The 18581-nt window shown below is 43.7% G+C and overlaps 1 long non-coding RNA gene across 1 annotated transcript in view; it reads left to right on the top strand.

Annotated features, from left to right (window-relative positions):
- Positions 1 to 2615: 2615 nt before the first annotated feature.
- Positions 2616 to 18581, top strand: part of LOC134736349 (uncharacterized) — a 28738-nt gene continuing 12772 nt past the window's right edge. The window contains exon 1 of the long non-coding RNA XR_010120311.1: positions 2616 to 16795. This is a non-coding gene — a long non-coding RNA (uncharacterized lncRNA). The remainder of the gene's footprint in view (positions 16796 to 18581) is intronic.

Here is an 18581-nt window from a genome sequence, read left to right as displayed (position 1 = left end):
ACAGCAGGCTGGAGCCAAAAAGGAAGCAGTGGGGCTCTGTTGTGCCAGGAAGTTACCCCAAAACAGAAGCACCTGTTATCCAACTAATGTGTGATGCAACCGTGCTTGGCCAGGGAGTTACAGTGCTACAACACTTGTCCAGGACCTACATATTCAGATCTTTGGTTTATCCAGATCATTTTGCTGTGCAGACTTTCTTTTTACAAAACAGTACATGTGCTGTACAAAAGCTTAAGACAATGGTAAGCACTTTTTTAATAGGAAAGGTGATCCATATTTCAAAGCATTTTCATAATTTTATGTTTTTTACCAAGATACTATAGTCACAGTTTTCTTATGAGTAAATGGTTGGTTGTTATTTATGTATTTATTTTTACTTATTTATTTATTTAATATTTTTTTGAGAGAGAGTCTCACTCTGTTGCCCAGGCTGGAGTGCAGTGGCACGATCTTGGCTCACTTCAACCTCTACCCTCCGGGTTCAAGTGATTCTCCTGCCTCAGCCTCCCGAGTAGCTGGGATTACAGGTGCATGCCACCACACCCAGCTAATTTTTGTATTTTTAGTAGAGATAAGGTTTCACCATGTTGGCCAGGCTGTGGTTGTTACTTAATATATAATATTAGAAACTGCATAAACTAGCAACATTTCTCCAAGAAAGAGATAGTTTAGAAATGGAAGCACAGCCTGGCGCGGTGGCTCACGCCTATAATCCCAGCACTTTGGGAGGCGGAGGTGGGTGGATCACCTGAGGTCAAGACCAGCCTGCTCAACATGGTGAAACCCTGTCTCTACTAAAAATACAAAAGCCGCGTGTGGTGGCAGATTCCTGTAATCCGAGCTACTTGGGAGGCTGAGGCAGGAGAATTGCTTGAACCTGGGAAGCAGAGGTTGCAGTGAGCCGAGATTGTGCCACTGCACTCCAGCCTGGGTAACAGAGTAAGACCAAAGAAAGAAAGAAGAAAAAGAAATGGGAGCAGCTCTTTAATCTTTTCCTTTTGTGTGTGGGTTCTCTTGCTCCTTACTCATTGCTGTCCTGTATGCTGTTTTTCAGTCCCAAATGCCACCTGTATCTAGGAAGCTTTCATCCTTGACCAAATCCTGGAGCACTATGCAACTTCCCCAGCCCCAGTATAGAAGCAGGAGTATTAATTCTCAGGTGGAACACGAATCAGTGCATACAATGATCTTCTACTTTGGTTTCTTATTCTTGCAATTGTTTTGCCAGTGAATAGTGTCACTAGGTAAGCTACATGTAGCTCTTTGGCTTCCAATGGCTTATCATTGCCTCAGAGGCTTCTGTATTATCCTTCAGCGATTTGTCTTTGAAATGAAGCAGAAGGAAAGCCTGCCAGTGGTTTCTTGGGGCCCTTTATTCTCCTAAATTTTAGAGATATGGTACCTATCTAGAGGTCTTTGGTAAAGCAAAATTTGCTGAATAATAGAGTGTGTTGTAGAATCCTAGAGGTTTCTAGTATTTTCCGTAATTGTCTCTTATTAATGTAGGGTCTCTCTGGACCCTGCAGCTGGCAATCATTACCCCTGTCAACACTCTCTGTTTACAGACTCTAATGCTCCATCAGCTCAACATAGCATCCACGTCCTCAAAACCTTCCATCATAGTAAACATAAGACTCGGTAAGTGTCTTGAGGCTTGAAAGAATACTCTCAAGTCACATCATCCCAAAGTGATAACAATATTTGATTAATTAGGAAATATTGGACATTTATATGAGTGGAATTATCATTTTCTCAAACACTGCATGAAAATTGGGTGCCTAGTAATTCGATGCTATATTGGATTAAACTGTAGCCTGCATGACTCCATTGATGAATCTTGCAGGAATTCAAATTATGAAGATAGTATCTGAATATTCATGTTTGAAAGATGTTTGTTTGTTTGTGTTTACCGAGTCTTATGTTTACTATGATGGAAGGTTTTGAGGACGTGGATGCTATGTTGAGCTGATGAAGCATTAGAGTCTGTAAAGAGAGAGTGTTGAGGAAATATGATAATTCCACTCATATAAATGTCCAATATTTCCTAATTAATCAAATCTTGTTATCACTTTGGGATAATGTGACTTCTGTGAGAGTATTCTTTCAAGCCCACCTTTGGCCTGCATTACCTGCCTTTAGGCCATTGCATTAAAAGCATGTAGCAGGGAACACACTTGGCACATATAGGCAGGTGCTTGTCCTAGCAGCCCAGCCCAGCAGGGGCATATGACTCCATCGGCAGGGTTCCAAATTCATATTAGTGTTGTCTGCTTGCCAGGTGGTATACAACTGTGCGGTAGTACTGAATTCTTTCTTTTTACAATGCTGTTTTCCATCTGGCTTTGATTCTTTTTTTTTTTTCATCACAAAGTATACTTCCAGAAAAAGGAATATACATCAGCTATATCAAAAAAGACAGGCCATCTTAAATCAACATTTAAAAAACTAGATTTCTTTTTTTTTTTTTTTTTTTTTTTTTGAGACGGAGTCTTGCTCTGTCACCCAGGCTGGAGTGCAGTGGCGCGATCTCGGCTCACTGCAAGCTCCGCCTCCCGGGTTCACGCCATTCTCCTGCCTCAGCCTCTCCGAGTAGCTGGGACTACAGGCGCCCGCCACCACGCCCGGCTAATTTTTTGTATTTTTGGTAGAGACGGGGTTTCACCGTGGTCTCGATCTCCTGACCTCGTGATCCGCCCGCCTCGGCCTCCCAAAGTGCTGGGATTACAAGCGTGAGCCACCGCGCCCGGCCTAAAAAAAAAACTAGATTTCATTTGCAAAATTCTAAAATAAATTTTGGATGTTTTTCTATATGCAAGTTACTTTCATATTCGAAAGAAGATTGACCCTTTTATATAAGTGAATAAATGTACCTGTGGAACACTACAAATATAAAAGCTCTGTCAAAAGGAGGCTTTCTCCCAATATTTTTTCTCCATTCTTTCTTTGTAGAATCCCTAGTTTTTAGAGGGCCTCTCTCTGTCCAGAAAAAGATTGTATTTCTCCACTTCCCTTGTAACTTGGCGTGGCGATGTCTGTCCAACTGGACATAAGCAGGAGTGGTGCATGGAATTTTCAGGAAATGTCCTTAAAGGGAAAAGGTTCTACTTTTCTCCTTTTTTTTTTTTTTTTTTTTGAGACAGAGACGCTCTGTCGCCCAGGCTGGAGTGCAGTGGTGCGATCTCGGCTCACTGCAAGCTCCGCCTCCCAGGTTCACGCCATTCTCCTGGCTCAGCCTCCCGAGTAGCTGGGACTACAGGCGCCTGCCACCATGCCCGGCTAATTTTTTGTATTTTTAGTAGAGACGGGGTTTCACTGTGTTAGCCAGGATGGTCTCGATCTCCTGACCTCATGATCCGCACGCCTAGGCCTTCCAAAGTGCTGGGATTACAGGCGTGAGCCACCGCGCCTGGCCTATTTTCTCCTTTCTGGCTACAATGTTAATGTGAGAGCTGGAGCGTGAATACACACCTTGGACTATGAGTGGAAACCATGTACTAAGGATGATAGAGCCAAAGATAAGAGCCGGGTTTCCTGGCATTGTGGGACAGCGTGTCACCTCTAGAGAGACTACTACCTCTCTAGAGAGATTTTTAATGTGAGTAAGAAAATAATCTGCTTTTTTGATAAACCACTGTAATTTTGCATTTACTGTTATTCGTAGCTAAACTAATTTAAATGGGTAAACCCTCAAATATGGGAAGAAATTATCTCCTTTTGAAAATACACCATACTGGCTGGGCGTGGTGGCTCACAGCTGTAATCTCAGCACGTTGGGAGGCCAATATGGGTGGATCACCTGAGGTCAGGAGTTCAAGACCAGCCTGGCCAACATGGTGAAACCCCGTCTGTACTAAAAATACAAAAAATTAGCTGGGCGTGGTGTTGGGCACCTGTAATTCCAGCTACTCGGGAGGCTGAGCAGGAGAATCACATGAACCTGGGAGGCAGACGCAGTGAGCCGAGATGGTGCCACCGCATTCCAGCCTGGGCAACAAGAGTGAAACGCCATCTCAAAAAAAGAAAAGAAAAGAAAGAAAATACACCATACTGACGGTACTGTACTCCAAGTTATTTAGTTTGGCCTAATGGTGGCGTCTCCATGAAGTAATTCAAATCTGAATGATGTTTCTATTAAAAAAAAATACAGCTCACTCCAATTTCTTTTTCTGTTGGCGTCAGTACCTTGAATATGATGTTCACTTCCTTTGAATAAATAGCATCTTGAAAAGTGGAAGTAGAGTATCTAAAGCAAACTCAAACCTGCTTTGAAAAAAAAGGCAAATTCAGTAACATTTTCAATGCTTGTGTCTAATGCAATTGTGAAAAAAAATTAGTGTCATGGGTAATTTATGTCCTGATGAATTCAAAAGATTGGGTGTTGAATTAATGGTGAGTTTTGCACTGAAGAGGATTGCTGCTGTATTCTTTGTTGACCTGTATGGTAATTGCATATATTTGCTTTTAATTATCAATTAAACTGTATGTTTATGTGCTTTTCTGCATTATATCTCATAAAGGATTAAAGAAGTGAATTTTGTGGTTTCTTTTTAAAATATACCTTTTACTTTTAAAAGCCAATATTTTGTTTTTGACAAGAATGAAGGTAAATTACAAATTCATATTATTGTGAGTTTCTCAACCAAAAATTTATTGCTTTGCTTAACAAATTTTTTAATCAAATATATGTGATATTTTAGTGGAAGCCATCGAGTAGTTTTAACTAAGGATAATCTCAGAAAGTTATCAGGCTTTCTATGTATAGCAACTCCTTAGCTAAACCCATTAATATATTGGATCTAGTTGAAATATAACCACCTCAAATCTTTTATAGAACAAGGTTAGAAAAAAATGGATGGATAAATCAAAGTTTAAAAGTTGCAGGCCGGGCGCGGTGGGTTACGCCTGTAATCTCAGCACTTTGGGAGGCCGAGGCAGGCAGATCACGAGGTCAGGAGATCGAGACCATCCTGGCTAACACGGTGAAACCCCGTCTCTACTAAAAATACAAAACAAATTAGCTGGGCGTAGTGGCAGGCGCCTATAGTCCCAGCTACTCGGGAGGCTGAGGCAGGAGAATGGGGTGAACCCGGGAGGCGGAGCTTGCAGTGAGCCGAGATCGCGCCACTGCACTTCAGCCTGGGCGACAGAGTGAGACTCAGTCTCAAAAAAAAAAAAAAAAAAATTGCAGTACCAACTTTTTTGTACTGTTTACCTATATAACAAGTTTACCTACATAACAAAACCTGCACATGTACCCCTGAACCTAAAAAAAAAGTTAAAAAAAAAGTTGCAGTAAGGTTCTAAGAAACTTTCCATAAGAAATATAACTAATATAAACTCCTACTCATAGCTTGATTAAATAAATAATGAAAAAAGGCCGAGTGGGGTGGCTCACGCCTACAATCCCAGCACTTTAGGAGGCCAAGGCAGGCGGATCACGAGGTCAGGAGATCAAGACCATCCTGGCTAACACGGTGAAATCCTGTCTCTACTAAAAAAAATACAAAAAAATTAGCCGGGCTTGGTGGCAGGCGCCTGTAGTCCCAGCTACTCGGGAGGCTGGGGCAGGAGAATGGCATGAACCTGGAAGGCGGAGGTTGCAGTGAGCTGATATCGCGCCACTGCACTCCAGCCTGGGCTACAGAGCGAGACTCCGTCTCAAAAAAAAAAAAAAAAGAAAGTTATTAGCTATCACAAAACAATGATCTGAAGAGGTTAGCTGATTTTGGACACTCATTTCATAAATGGCTCATATAAATAACAAAAGTAACTAATGAAAGTGTAAAATTAAAATATATTAACTCTGAATTGAGTCTAAATGAATCCACGATGATTAAGAATTCTTACCCACCCACTTCAAAATGGAAGCATCAATTTCCAGCAAATACATTTTACTTCTCTTTACATGAGTAGCAGTTGCTAAATCTTTTTTTTGTTTGTTTTTTTAATTGAGATGGAGTCTTGCTCTGTCGCCCAGTCTGGAGTGCAGTGGCACGATCTCAGCTCACTGCAACCTCCATCTCCTGGGTTCAAGCTATTCTCCTGCCTCAGCCTCCCAAATAGTTGGGACTACAGGTGTGTGCCACCACACCCAGCTAATTTTTGTATTTTTAGTAGAGACGGGGTTTCACCATGTTGGCCAGGATGGTCTTGATCTTTTGACCTCGTGATCTCCCTTCCTCGGCCTCCCAAAGTGCTGGGATTACAGGCGTAAGCCACCGCACCCGGCCATGCTCTTTTAATGTACTCACAGTTCTGCACTATTCTCATCAGCCTAGCACTCAGTGGAAATATTGAGCAGAGATGCTAGCTGGGCTTCCTGGGTCGTAGGGGCTGAGAAAGCTGTGAAACTCACTCATTTCCTGCATCAGGACTTACTTTGGTCCTGGATGAATAATATTGAAGGTATATCCTTAAAATATTCCTAACATCAGAATTTGTGCATGTGTTTTCTTCCCCAAGAAAGCTATAAACAGTGAAAATTTTGCTGTAAGCTTCCCTGTGTCCTCTCTCCCTCTGTCCCTTCCCCCTCCCCTGAAACTAAAAGGAATGTTAAAAAACCCGTTTTTCTGTGACCAGCAGACCTTATCTATGCTCCCAATTCCAATTCCCTGTAAACACAATTTGTAAAGTCTTGTGAGATCCTGTCTCCTTTGCCATGCCGCTGCCAGGTTATAAAGTAGATAAAACTTAAGTTACAATTCTGAGAAGAGTTGCTTCTCTTTCTGTGACCAAATTCCAACAGCTACTTTTAGATCTTTCTGGCATTATCTCCCCTTTCTTCTGGAGCTTTTCCAAAGGTCTGACATTTGGATATCTACCAATTACCTTCAAGATCTGAGACAAATTAATTGTCTTTGTTTCTCGCTCTGGTAACATCTTCCTGCCGCACGTATTTCCAGCCTTAAAGAGTTTAAAAGGTGATGAAAAATCTAACACTGGCTACCCACTCGTGACCCCTTCCACACTGGAAGCTTTGTACTGTCACTCTGCTCGATAAAGTCTACAGCTCTTTTTCTCTCGGTCCGATCCCTGTCTCTCTCTCGTCATGGGCTACCGCCACACCAATCCTTTGGCATGGCTAAGGCAAGAACCTTTGGCGTTACAATTTCAACCTCTAACAAATACCTGCCTTACTCATAAAGGACACCTATTACATCTAGAGACAAAAATTTAAAACTGAGTGATACTTAGTCCAATCTCTTCATTTTAATAAAGAGGAAACTGAAGCACAAGGAATAAATGATTTGTCACAGATAACACATCTAGAAACAGGGTTTCTTGATCCCTACCTCATTAAAATACAATTCATTGTCTTAACCATCAGTGAGATTTGTGATTGGAGGCAGTAAGAGGGGACCCTAGAAACAGGCCAGACTTAGCAGAAAAGAAAATGCTTGTTCACAGAGCTGCTTCTCAGTAAATCACACCAAAATGATCACCTGCAAGACTATAGAGGCCAAACTATTATAGACGCCAAGAGTTGGACTCACGAAGGCAGTAAGTAGGGAAAGGGATGTGGTATAGTAAAATGTTACTAAGAAAGGACTTCAGGCAACGATAGACACGTATAAATAAAATCCACCTGGAGGCTGGGCGCAGTGGCTCACGCTTGTAATCCCAGCACTTTGGGAGGCCGAGGCAGATGGATCACTTGAAGTCAGGAGTTCGAGACCAGCCTGGCCAACATGGTGAAACCCCGTCTCTACTAAAAATACAAAAATTAGCCGGGCGTGGTGGTAGGTGCCTATAATCCCAGCTACTCGGGAGGCTGAGGCAGGAGAATCGCTTGAACCTGGGAGGCAGAGGCTGCAGTGAGCCAAGATTGCACCACTGCACTCCAGCCTGGGCGAGAGTGAGACTCCGTCTAAAAAAAAAAAAAAATTCACCTGGAATGTGGCCTCAGAATCCCTCCATCAAAGCCATGCCTTCTTTACTCACTTGTCTCTCAAAACTTATTTCTCTTCTCCATCTTGTTTCCCCATCAATGCTTCCTTCAGTTGCTTATTTTAGTCAGATTATTCTGCACATAATTTTTTTTTTTTACATGGCAGGGAGAAAGGTATAAAGTACAGAACACATAGGCAGTGTAATTCTCCTAAGTCCTGAATTCCCTTGACTTAGTCTTAGCTACAATTGTATAATTTCCCCTATATATTTAAGGGTAGTTTAAAAATAAAAGATTATGTTTCCCTTTAGAAGAACCATGGGATTGCTGCATGATGCAACTAATGGTCCACATTTTTGGAAAACAAACTTGAAGAAAAATAAAGAAGTATTAAACTTATATATATATGTGACTAGAATACCTCCTGCCTATGAAACTTGTTAGAGGATTAAATACATTTAAAGAAATAATCCAGAAATGCTTCTATGAAATTTACCAAATAGAGTGTTAAGTACCTGAAAAGAAAGAAGATTGGGAGGCTGAGGCAGGTGGACCACTTGAGCCTAGGACTTTGAGACCAGCCTGGGCAACACGGCAAAACCCCATCTCTAAAAAAAAAAAAAAAAAAAAAAAAAGTTAAAACTAGCCAGGTGTGGGGGTGCACCCGTAGTCCCAGCTACTGGAGGGGCTGAGGTGGGAGGATTGTTTGAGCCTGGGAGGCTGAGGCCACAGTGAACTGTAATCACACCACTGTACGCCAGACTGGGCGACAGAGTGAGATCCTGTCTCAAAACAAAACAAAACATGATGGGTGTGGTGGCTCACGCCTGTAATCCCAGCACTTGGGGAGGCTGAGGCTGGTGGATCACCTGAGGTCGGGAGTTCGAGACCAGCCTGACCAACATGGAGAAATCCTGTCTCTACTAAAAATACAAAATTAGCCTGGTGTGGTGGCACATGCCTGTCACCCCAGCTACTCGGGAGGCTGAGGCAAGAGAATCACTTGAACCTAGGAGGCAGAGGTTGCAGTGAGCTGAGATCATGCCATTGCACTTCAGCCTGGGCAACAAGAGCGAAACTCCCTCTATTAAAAAAAAAGAAAAGAAGAAAAAGAAATAAGATAGCAGAATCTTACTCTCCAAATCTGCTTTCTTTTTCTAATATGTACTTTGAAAAAGTATGCAATATTCCTCTTGGTAAAGCATTAACTTAGTGATTGGATTGTGCATGGCAGTGGCAGCCAATACGTTAATCTTAGAGGACTGTTCACTCTCATTAGTTGTCAAAAGGTAATGAAGACTGAGAATTCCTCAGCCCTATGGATAACACATGAGTACAGGCCGATTTGTATTTATTCCATGATCCTATTTTAGTCCCTTGTGGATAATGGAATCCCACTGTGTTATCTGTCTTTTTCCTTCCTTCCTTCCTTCCCTCCTTCCCTCCCTCCTTCCTTCCCTTCTTCCTTCCTTCTTTCCTTCCCTCCCTCCCTCTCTTTCTCTCCTTGCTTCCTTCCTTTTCTTTTTCTCTTTCTTCTTTCTTTCTTTCCTTTCTTTTAATTTCTTTCTCTCTTTCTTTCTTTCTTTCCCTCTCTCTTTCTCTCTGTCTCTCTCTCTCTTTCTCTTTCTTTCTTTCATCAGGATCTCACTCTGTTGCCCAGGCTGGAGTGCAGTGATGCAATCATAGCTTACTGCAGCCTCAAACTCCAGGGCTTAAGCGAGCCTCCTATCTCAGCCTCCTGAGTAGCTGGGACTACAGGTGTGCACCACTACATGTAGCTATTTTCTAAAAAATTTCTGTAGAGACGGGGTCTCACTATGTTGCCCAGGATGATCTCGAACTTCTGTCCTCAAGCAATCCACTTGCTTCGACCTCTCGAAGGGCTGGGATTATAGGCGTAAGCCGCCACACCCAGCCCCGATTAGGTTATTTCTTTTTAAAATATCTCTTATATTTTCAAGTAAATTGACATTTGTGAACTTTTTATTTCTATCATTTATTGTTATTATAGAAATTATCATCTTAAAGTGTGAACATGTAAACATCTGGCTTCTGGAGATTGTGGTCTACCTAATTCTGAACCCTAAGAGTTTGCATCTAGGGTTGCTTAACCCTATCTGAAAAATAGGAAAGTTCCAGCTCAGACTCTGGAATAATTCACATCCTCTGTATGTGGTGGATAAGAAACGAGATCTTCAGCCCAACACTGGGTCATCTGATCCTGTTTCCCCAGTATTTCCAGGAAGTTGATTCTTTATTTAGACTTCTGTGCCTGAGTCCTTGCCTTCCACATTGGTACATCAGAAACCTGACTGCGGCTTTTCTCCCTATGCCTCACTGACCCCTTTCCCTGCAAATTGGACTCTCTTCTATCTCCCCAATTCCATCTAGCCTAGTGAATGAGTTGCTCCTCTGCACGTCACTTTCTGTGATCAAATTCCAACAGCTACTTTTAGATCTTTCTGGCATTATCTCCCCTTTCTTCTGGAGCTTTTCCAAAGGTCTGACATTTGGACATCTACCAATCACCTGCCTTTGTTGACAAAATGTGGTAGAGCTAGAATGCAAGGCCAGATTTCATCACCTCCAAAGACTGCTTGTCTGCACCAGATCCAACCACTGTTTATATGGACATTTTGAAGAGGTTCCCCAGATGAAGGGCCAAGATAGTGGCTCATGCCTATAATCCCAGCACTTTGGGAGGCTGAGGCAAAAGGATTGCTTGAGGCCAGAAGTTCAAGATCACCCTGGACAACAAAGTGAGATCCTGTCTCTAAAAATAAAAGTAAATAATAAATGTTTACAAATGTTCCCCAAATGAGAGATTTAGCAGAGCAAGTTCTGCAAAGAAGGCCTCTTGCAAACACTGGCTTCCTAAACAGTCAACTCACTGGGGCAGAAGCCAACTCTCTTAGTCTAGTTGATGTCAGTGTAACTGAACGCCTGTTAGTCGAGGTGAGACACTGTCCCCTAGCACGCCTAGGGCATGGAGGTAAAGATGACCCATGATAAGGTGGACTCATTTGGTAGCAAAGGCAAATTGAAGATTTCTTGATCCATAAATCAGTCTATAAAAAGTAAGTAAGACTTTGGACTAACGGTTGGTAGATTTTGGATACCTGGGGTTTTTTCTTGTTTTGTTTTGTTTTTGCCTGTTTGCAGGCATCCAACACCCCTCTCGAATCAGTGTCTTGCGGAAGCAGAAGAAAAGTAATACATCTATTGTATTTTGAAATGAAAGCAAGAATTATTTTGCTGCAGAGCTATAGCTTAACATTTTTAGCAAAATGTGGATCCTTCTTCTCAATCTTCATTTAGGATGCTGTGACTACAGCCCTCTGTTTAGTTAGTGGAATTGAGAACAAGGCCCAGGTGGATGATTGAGGACTAAACCCCAAACTTGCCTTGGATCACTCCACTGTTTCAGGTAAGATCAGGGGGTAGTTAACTCTAAGTTATACAAATTGTCTGCAGTAGCATGAGAGTACACCTTTCAGATCTCCTACTGCAGGAAGCATAATTTATTTCCAGCCCTAGCTGCTGGTGTGCCCAGCATTGAGGCCACACTTCCTGTGGGCTGCTCCCAGTCAATGACTGAGTATGGCAGGGATACCAAGGAGGCCCCTTCCTGGGAGGCAGAGGCTCCTCTAATGGGCAACTTAGGTTTGCCGACTCCCTTTTGACCTTGCTGAAACTTTCTTAGAACTACAAGGCAGTCTATGGCCTGTCTTTCCTCCTTCATCCCTCCCTCCCTGCCTCCCTCCCTCCCTCCCCCCCTCCCTCCCTCCCTCCCTCCCTTCCTTCCTTCCTTCTTTCCTTCCTTCCTTCCTTCCTTCCTTCCTTCCTTCCTTCCTTCCTTCCTCCCTTCCTTTCTTTCTCCCTCCCTCCTTTTCTCCTCTTTCCCTCTCCAGTTTCTTCCTTTCTTCCTTCCTTCCTTTCTCCTCCCTCCTCTCCCTTCTCTCTTCCTTCCTCCCTCCCTCCCTCACTCCCTTCCTTCCTTCCTTCTTTCCCTCCTTCCCTCTGTCTTCCCAGGGGGCAGACCTGTGTCATGGTCTGATGGCTCTCCTATCACCCTCTTGTTTCCTTCTCATTATCCCTCCCCAGTGTTTTCGCCAATTAATCTCTTATCCAGCTAATCCTTTTTTGGCATTTGCTTGTCAGACCACCTGGACTAAATCATTATTTAACTAATTTGTTTTGCATGTGTAATTTAGGATCAAACATCACTTCTGAGTTCAGGGGCACATATCATTCATTAGAAGGGGCAAGACCTAATGCTGAAAAAAAAAAAAACCAGTATGTGCATTCTGTGGATCAACTGACTCTGTTGACCTAAACATGTAGAACAGTATTCCAGTTCTTAATACTTTAAAATCTCTAGAGCAAGTCCTTATAGCTTGGAAGAAAACCATTGGAAAGCCAAAAGGAAAGAAGTGACACCAGCCAATTCTCCTCATTCTAGGTCCAGGGCAATGAACTTAGGGAGGAGGTCGTGCAAACTGGAAACCATAGCCCTGTCTCATGGCTTAACTAGGGATGGTTAAAGTTCTGAGAGGCAGGTTGTCACCTCATTATCTATCCACCCATGCACACACAGTGAAGTCCATGGAGCACTCACTCTACGACCAGCACTGGTGGGCCCTGAAGATAACAGAGGTTATCCTCAAGAAACTCAAGTCTATGGAGAAGATAGGCTTGGAAACAGACAGACTGATGACACAATACAAGCCCTAAAACTGAGATGTGAACTGACTTGGAAAGTATGATAAGAACACCTCCAACTGCTTGGCAGATGGAAAGGCATTTAAAGTGGAAATTGAAGGACAGAAGAGATGGTCAGACAGTGAAGATAAGTGACACGAAGGAGCTCCATTCACAGAGAGCGAAATAGATACATCTACAGTCTTTTTCTTCTTTTTCTTTTCTTTCAGCCAGGGTCTCACTCTGTCACTCAGGCTGGAGTGCAGTGGCGCGATCTCAGCTCACTGCTGTCTCAACTTTCTGGGCTCAAGTGATCCTCCCACCTCAGCCTCCCAAGTAGCTGGGACCACAGGTGGATGCCACCATGCCCAGCTAATTTTTATTTTATTTTTGATAGAGATGAGGTCTCCCTATGTTACCCAGGCTGGTCTCTGACTCCTGGCCCAAAGTGATCCTCCTGCCTCAGCCTCCCAAAGTGCTGAGATTACGGGTATGAGTCACTGTGCCTGGATTTTTTTTTTTTTAAACACTGAGATCCTAGGAAACAAATTCACAATCTTTTAAGGTGTTTCTGGGGTGCCACAAGATGTTTCTGCCTGCTGCTTGGCACTGGGCTTGCTGGCCTTGCTGCAGGCACTCGGCCTTCTCTCCCTTCTCCAGGATGTCGATTTTTTTCACACTCATGCTGTTTATTCATAACATCTTCACCCAGCCTAGACTGTGGACCAGACATGGGGACAACGTGAGCAAGACAGACAAGATCCCTGCCCTCCTGCATCTTGTATTCTGATGGGGGAGACAGAAGATAAGGAAATCCCAACACTTTGGGAGGCCAAGGCAGGCAGATCACTTGAGGTCAGGAGTTCGAGACCAGCCTGGCCAACATGGTGAAACCTCATAGTGATAGAGAAAACAGGAGACCTGATGAGCTCTGATAGAGGCAGACCTTTCCTCTATCATGGCTTTGCATGTTCCCTTTGGTTAATATGATGGCGAGGATGAGGTTGACTACTTGAGAGTGGGTGCTCATGGCCTTCCTGCTAAAAGGCCCCATAGCCTTGCATTTCAACAATCCCATGTTTAATGTCTTGGAGTAAAGGGTATGGTACCACCCTAACTTTGAATGTTATCCTCAGCAGGTTAAATCCGATTAGGAAGGTGTTTTTGGCTGGGCGCAGTGGCTCACACCTGTAATCCCAACACTTTAGGAGGCTAAGGCAGGAGGGTTGCTTGAGGCCAGGAGTTCAAGACCAACCTGGGCAACATGGTGAAACCCCCGTCTCTACAAAAAATTTTAAAAATTCGCTGGACGAGGTGTGGTGGCTCGTGCCTGTAGTCCTAGCTACTCAGAATAGTTTGAGCCCAGGAGTTCGAGGTTACAGTGAGCTGTGATGGCACCACTGCACTCCAACCTGGGCAACTGAGACCCTATCTTCAAAAAAAAAAAGAAAGTATTTCAGTCTTTTAGTTTCCTAGAGCTGCTGTAACCAATTATTACAAAGTAAGTGGTTTAAAGCAACAGAAATTTATTCTCGTACAGCTCTGGAGGTTAGAAGTCTAAAATCAAGGCATATTCAGGGTTATGCTCTCTCTGAAGTTTCCAAAGGAGGGTCATTCACTGCCTCTTCTAGCTTCTGGTGGCTGTCTGCAATCTGTGTGTGTGTGTGTGTGTGTGTGTTTTAGTTTTATTTTTGAGATTCAGGCTGAAGTGCAGTGGCATGATCTCGGCTCACTGCAATCTCGGCCTCCCAGGTTCAAGCGATTCTTGTGTCTCAGCCTCCTGAGGAGCTGGGACTTCAGACCCACGCCACCTCGCCCAGCTAATTTTTTTTTTTTTTTTTTTTTTTTTTTGAGATGGAGTCTCACTCTGTCGCCCAGGCTGGAGTGCAGTGGCGCGATCTCGGCTCACTGCAAGCTCCGCCTCCCAGGTTCACGCCATTCTCCTGCCTCAGCCTTCCGAGTAGCTGGGACTACAGGCACCCACCACCAAGCCCAGCTAATTTTTTGTATTTTTAGTAGAGACGGGGTTTCACCATATTAGCCAGGATGGTCTCCATCTCCTGACCTCGTGATCTGCTCGCCTCGGCCTCCCAAACTGCTGAGATTACAGGTGTGAGCCACTGTGCCCGGCTTTTTTTTTTTTTTTAGACAGAGTCTCACTTTGTCACCCAGGCTGGAGTGCAGTGGCACTATCTCAGCTCACCGCAAGCTCCAACTCCCGGGTTCACATCATTTTCCTGCCTCAGCCTCCTGAGTAGCTGGGACTACAGGCACCTGCCACCACGCCCTGCTAATTTTTTTTTTTTTTTTTTTTTTTTTTGTGAGACGGAGTCTAGCTTTGTTACCAGGCTGGAGTGCAGTAACATAGTCTCAGCTCACTGTAACCTCTGCCTCCTGGGTTCAAGCAATTCTCCTGCCTCAGCCTCCTGAGTAACTGGGATTACAGGCACACGCCACCACACCCAGCTAATTTTTGTATTTTTTTTTTTTTTTTTAGTAGAGACAGGGTTTCACTGTGTTACCCAGGATGGTCTCGATCTCCTGACCTGGTGATCCGCCCGCCTCGGCCTCCCAAAGTGGTGGGATTACAGGCGTGAGCCACCGCACCCGGCCTTTTTTTGGTATTTTTAGTGGTGACACAGATTCAGTATGCTGTGGAGGCTGGTCTTGAACTCCTGAACTCAAGTGATCCACCCACCTCGGCCTCCCGAAGTGCTGGGATTACAGGCATGAGCCATCACGCCCAGCCGGCTGCCTGCAATCTTTAGCCTTCCTCAGCTGGCAGGTGCATCACTCCAGTCTCTGCCTCTGTCATCACATCGCGTTCTCCCCATGTGTCTGTTTATGTGTCCAGATTCCCTCCTATAAGGACACTCATCATTGGATTCAGGTGCACACTAATCCAGTATGATCTCATCTTGACTTAATTACATCTGTGAAGACCCTATTTCCAAATAAGGTCACAATCTGAGGTTCTGCGTGGGCATGAATTTGGGGGAGACACTCTTCAACTCAGTAGAGAAGGGGAGTGGAGTAATCACATTCTGCTCTGTAAGGATGACACAGGGATGAACTCGACACTAGAAAAGGTAGTGATGGAGAAAACAGGAGACCTGGTGAGCTCTGATAGAGACAGGCCTTTCCTCTATCATGGCTTTGCGTGTTCCCTTTGGTTAGGAACACAAGTTTCCATCAATGGGTCTACCTTCAGAACTCTTCAGTGTTCAGACTGCATTCAGAAATATACTTGAGGGCCGGGCGCAGCGGCTCACGCCTGTAATCCCAACACTTTGGGAGGCTGAGGCAGGCAGATCACTTGAGGTCAGGAGTTCGAGACCAGCCTGGCCAACATGGTGAAACCCCTTCTCTACTAAAAATACAAAAATTAGCCGGGCGTGTGTCAGGAGCCTATAATCCCAGCTGCTCTGGAAGCCGAGGAAGGAGAATTGCTTTAACCTGGGAGGTGGCAGGTTGCAGTGAGCTGAGAGCATGCCACTGCACCACTGCAGTCTGGGTGACAGAGTGAGACTCCATCTCAAAAAAAAAAAAAAAAAAAAAAATCTGCTCGAGTTTTATTTCTTACTAAAGTTTTTTTTGTAAAAAAAAAAAAATAATAAGTACGTGGGATTTAGTTATAGTTTCCTTTATATTTTTCCATTTGTTTGAGATTTGTCCTATTAAAATTAGTTAAAAGTGAAAAATGATTTCATGAGTTAAATTTTTTTTCTTTTTTAATGGGGAAATAATTTCCAATTCACAGAAAACTTGAAAGAATAAGAATAGTACTAAGAACACTTAGATTGTTCCCCTACTGTTAGCATTTTACCCCATTTGCTTTATCTTTTGTTCTGTTTATCTCTTCCTAATCATTTTTCCCTGAACTCTTTTGAGGGTATGTTACATACAGTAAGGCTCTTTATCCCATAGGAAATGACAATGTACATTTCCTAACCACTTCACAGTTATTAATCTCAGTAAATTTGACACCATACAATGACTTTATCTAATCTATCAGCCTCATTGGTATTCCAGTTTTGTCAGTTAACTCAATAATGTCCGTTTTTGTTTGTTTGTTAAAGACAGGGTCTTGCTCTGTTGCCCAGGCTGGAGTGCAGTAGTGCAATCTCAGCTCACTGCAACCTCTACTTCCTGGGTTCAAGCGATTCTCTCACCTCAGCCTCCTGACTGACTAGCTGGGACTACAAGGTATGTACCAACATGCCCAACTAAATTTTGTATATTTTAGTAGATATGAAGTTTCACCATGTTGGCCAGGCTGGTCTCGACCTCCTGACTTCAAGTGATTGATCTTCCTCGGCCTCCCCAAGTGCTGGGATTACAGGCATGAGCCACTGCGCCTGGCCTAATTTTTTATTGTATATATTTGAAGACACAGGGTCATGCTATGTTGCCCAGGTAGGTGTTGAACTTCTTCTTTTTTTTTTTTAGATGGAGTCTCGCTCTGTCACCCAGGCTCGAGTGCAGTGGCGTGATCTCGGCTCACTGCAAGCTCTGCCTCCCAGGTTCACGCTATTCTCCTGCCTCAGCCTCCCAAGTAGCTGGGACTACAGGCACCCACCACCACGCCTGGCTAATCTTTTTGTATTTTTAATAGAGTTGGGGTTTCACCATGTTAGCCAGGATGGTCTTGATCTCCTGACCTTGTGATCCACCTGCCTCGGCCTCCCAAAGTGCTGGGATTACAGGCGTGAGCCACCATGCTCGGCCTAGGTCTTGAACTTCTGACCTCAAGCAATCCTCCCACCTCTGCCTCCCAAAGCACTGGGATTACGGGCATGCACCACTGTACCTGGCTGGTGTCATTTATAGAATTCTTTTCTCCTCCAGTATAGGATTCATTCTAGGGTCAGATATTGCATTTCATTGTCATGTCTCTTTAGTCCCCTTTACTAGAACATTTCTACAACTTTTCTTGATATTCTTGAAAATACAGCTCCCCCACCTTTTAAAAAACATAGAATATTCCTCACTTTGGGTTTGGCTGGTGTTTCCTCATGATTAGATGCAGGTATGCATTTGTCTCCAAACAGCCACATCAGTGATGGACCCTTCTCAGGGCACCACTTCTGACATCACATGGTATTCACCTGTTCTTCAATGGGTTCATTTAGACCCCAGTGAAGGCGTCCTCCAATCTCTCCACTGTATAATTGCTGTATTCTTTCATCTTGCAGCTAATAAACGGTCTAGGGGAACACACTTTCAAGCCAAGCTCCTCATTGAAATACCCTCCAAGGTTGAGCACCCGTTGATATTAATAATTCTTACCTTACTCAGGCTTTACTATGAGTATCCAACTTCAGTACTCCTCCAAGTTGACCAGTAAGCCATCAACAAGACTTCCTTTTCTCCCAGTTGTTGATTACCTGTTTAATTTTGCTTAGTAGCTATTATTATTAGTATGAACTCATAGATTACTATTGTATCCAACAGTTTGCAACGTATTGACACACACAGTTATTTTGGTGCTCAAATTGTCCCAGATCTGGCTTGTCAGCTACCCATCAAGCTGAGTCCTGTGTCTTTGTGACATGCCATGAATAGCGTTGGTGTTTTTTTTGTTTGTTTTTTGTTTTTTGAGACGAAGTTTTGCTTTTGTTGCCCAAGCTGGAGTGCAATGGTGTGATCTCACCTCACTACAACCTCCACTTCCCGGGTTCAAGCGATTCTCCTGCCTCAGCCTCCTGAGTAGCTGGGATTTCAGGCATGCACCACCACGTCGGCTAATTTTTGTATTTTTAGTAGAGATGGGGTTTCTTCATATTGGTCAGGCTGGTCTTGAACTCCCGACCTCAGGTGATCCACCTGCCTCAACCTCCCAAAGTGCTGGGATTACAGGCGTGAGCCACCGCGCCCAGCCCAGTGGTGTTTTTAAGAACTGATTTTTAATAATACATTCTACCATTACTGGGTGATATGATTCAGCTGTGTCCTCATCTGAATCTCGTCTTGAACTGTAGTTCCCATAAGC

The sequence above is a fragment of the Symphalangus syndactylus genome, chromosome 4 (genome assembly GCF_028878055.3).
Source record: "Symphalangus syndactylus isolate Jambi chromosome 4, NHGRI_mSymSyn1-v2.1_pri, whole genome shotgun sequence".
NCBI lineage: Eukaryota > Metazoa > Chordata > Mammalia > Primates > Hylobatidae > Symphalangus > Symphalangus syndactylus.
This window is presented reverse-complemented; position numbering and strand designations above follow the sequence as displayed.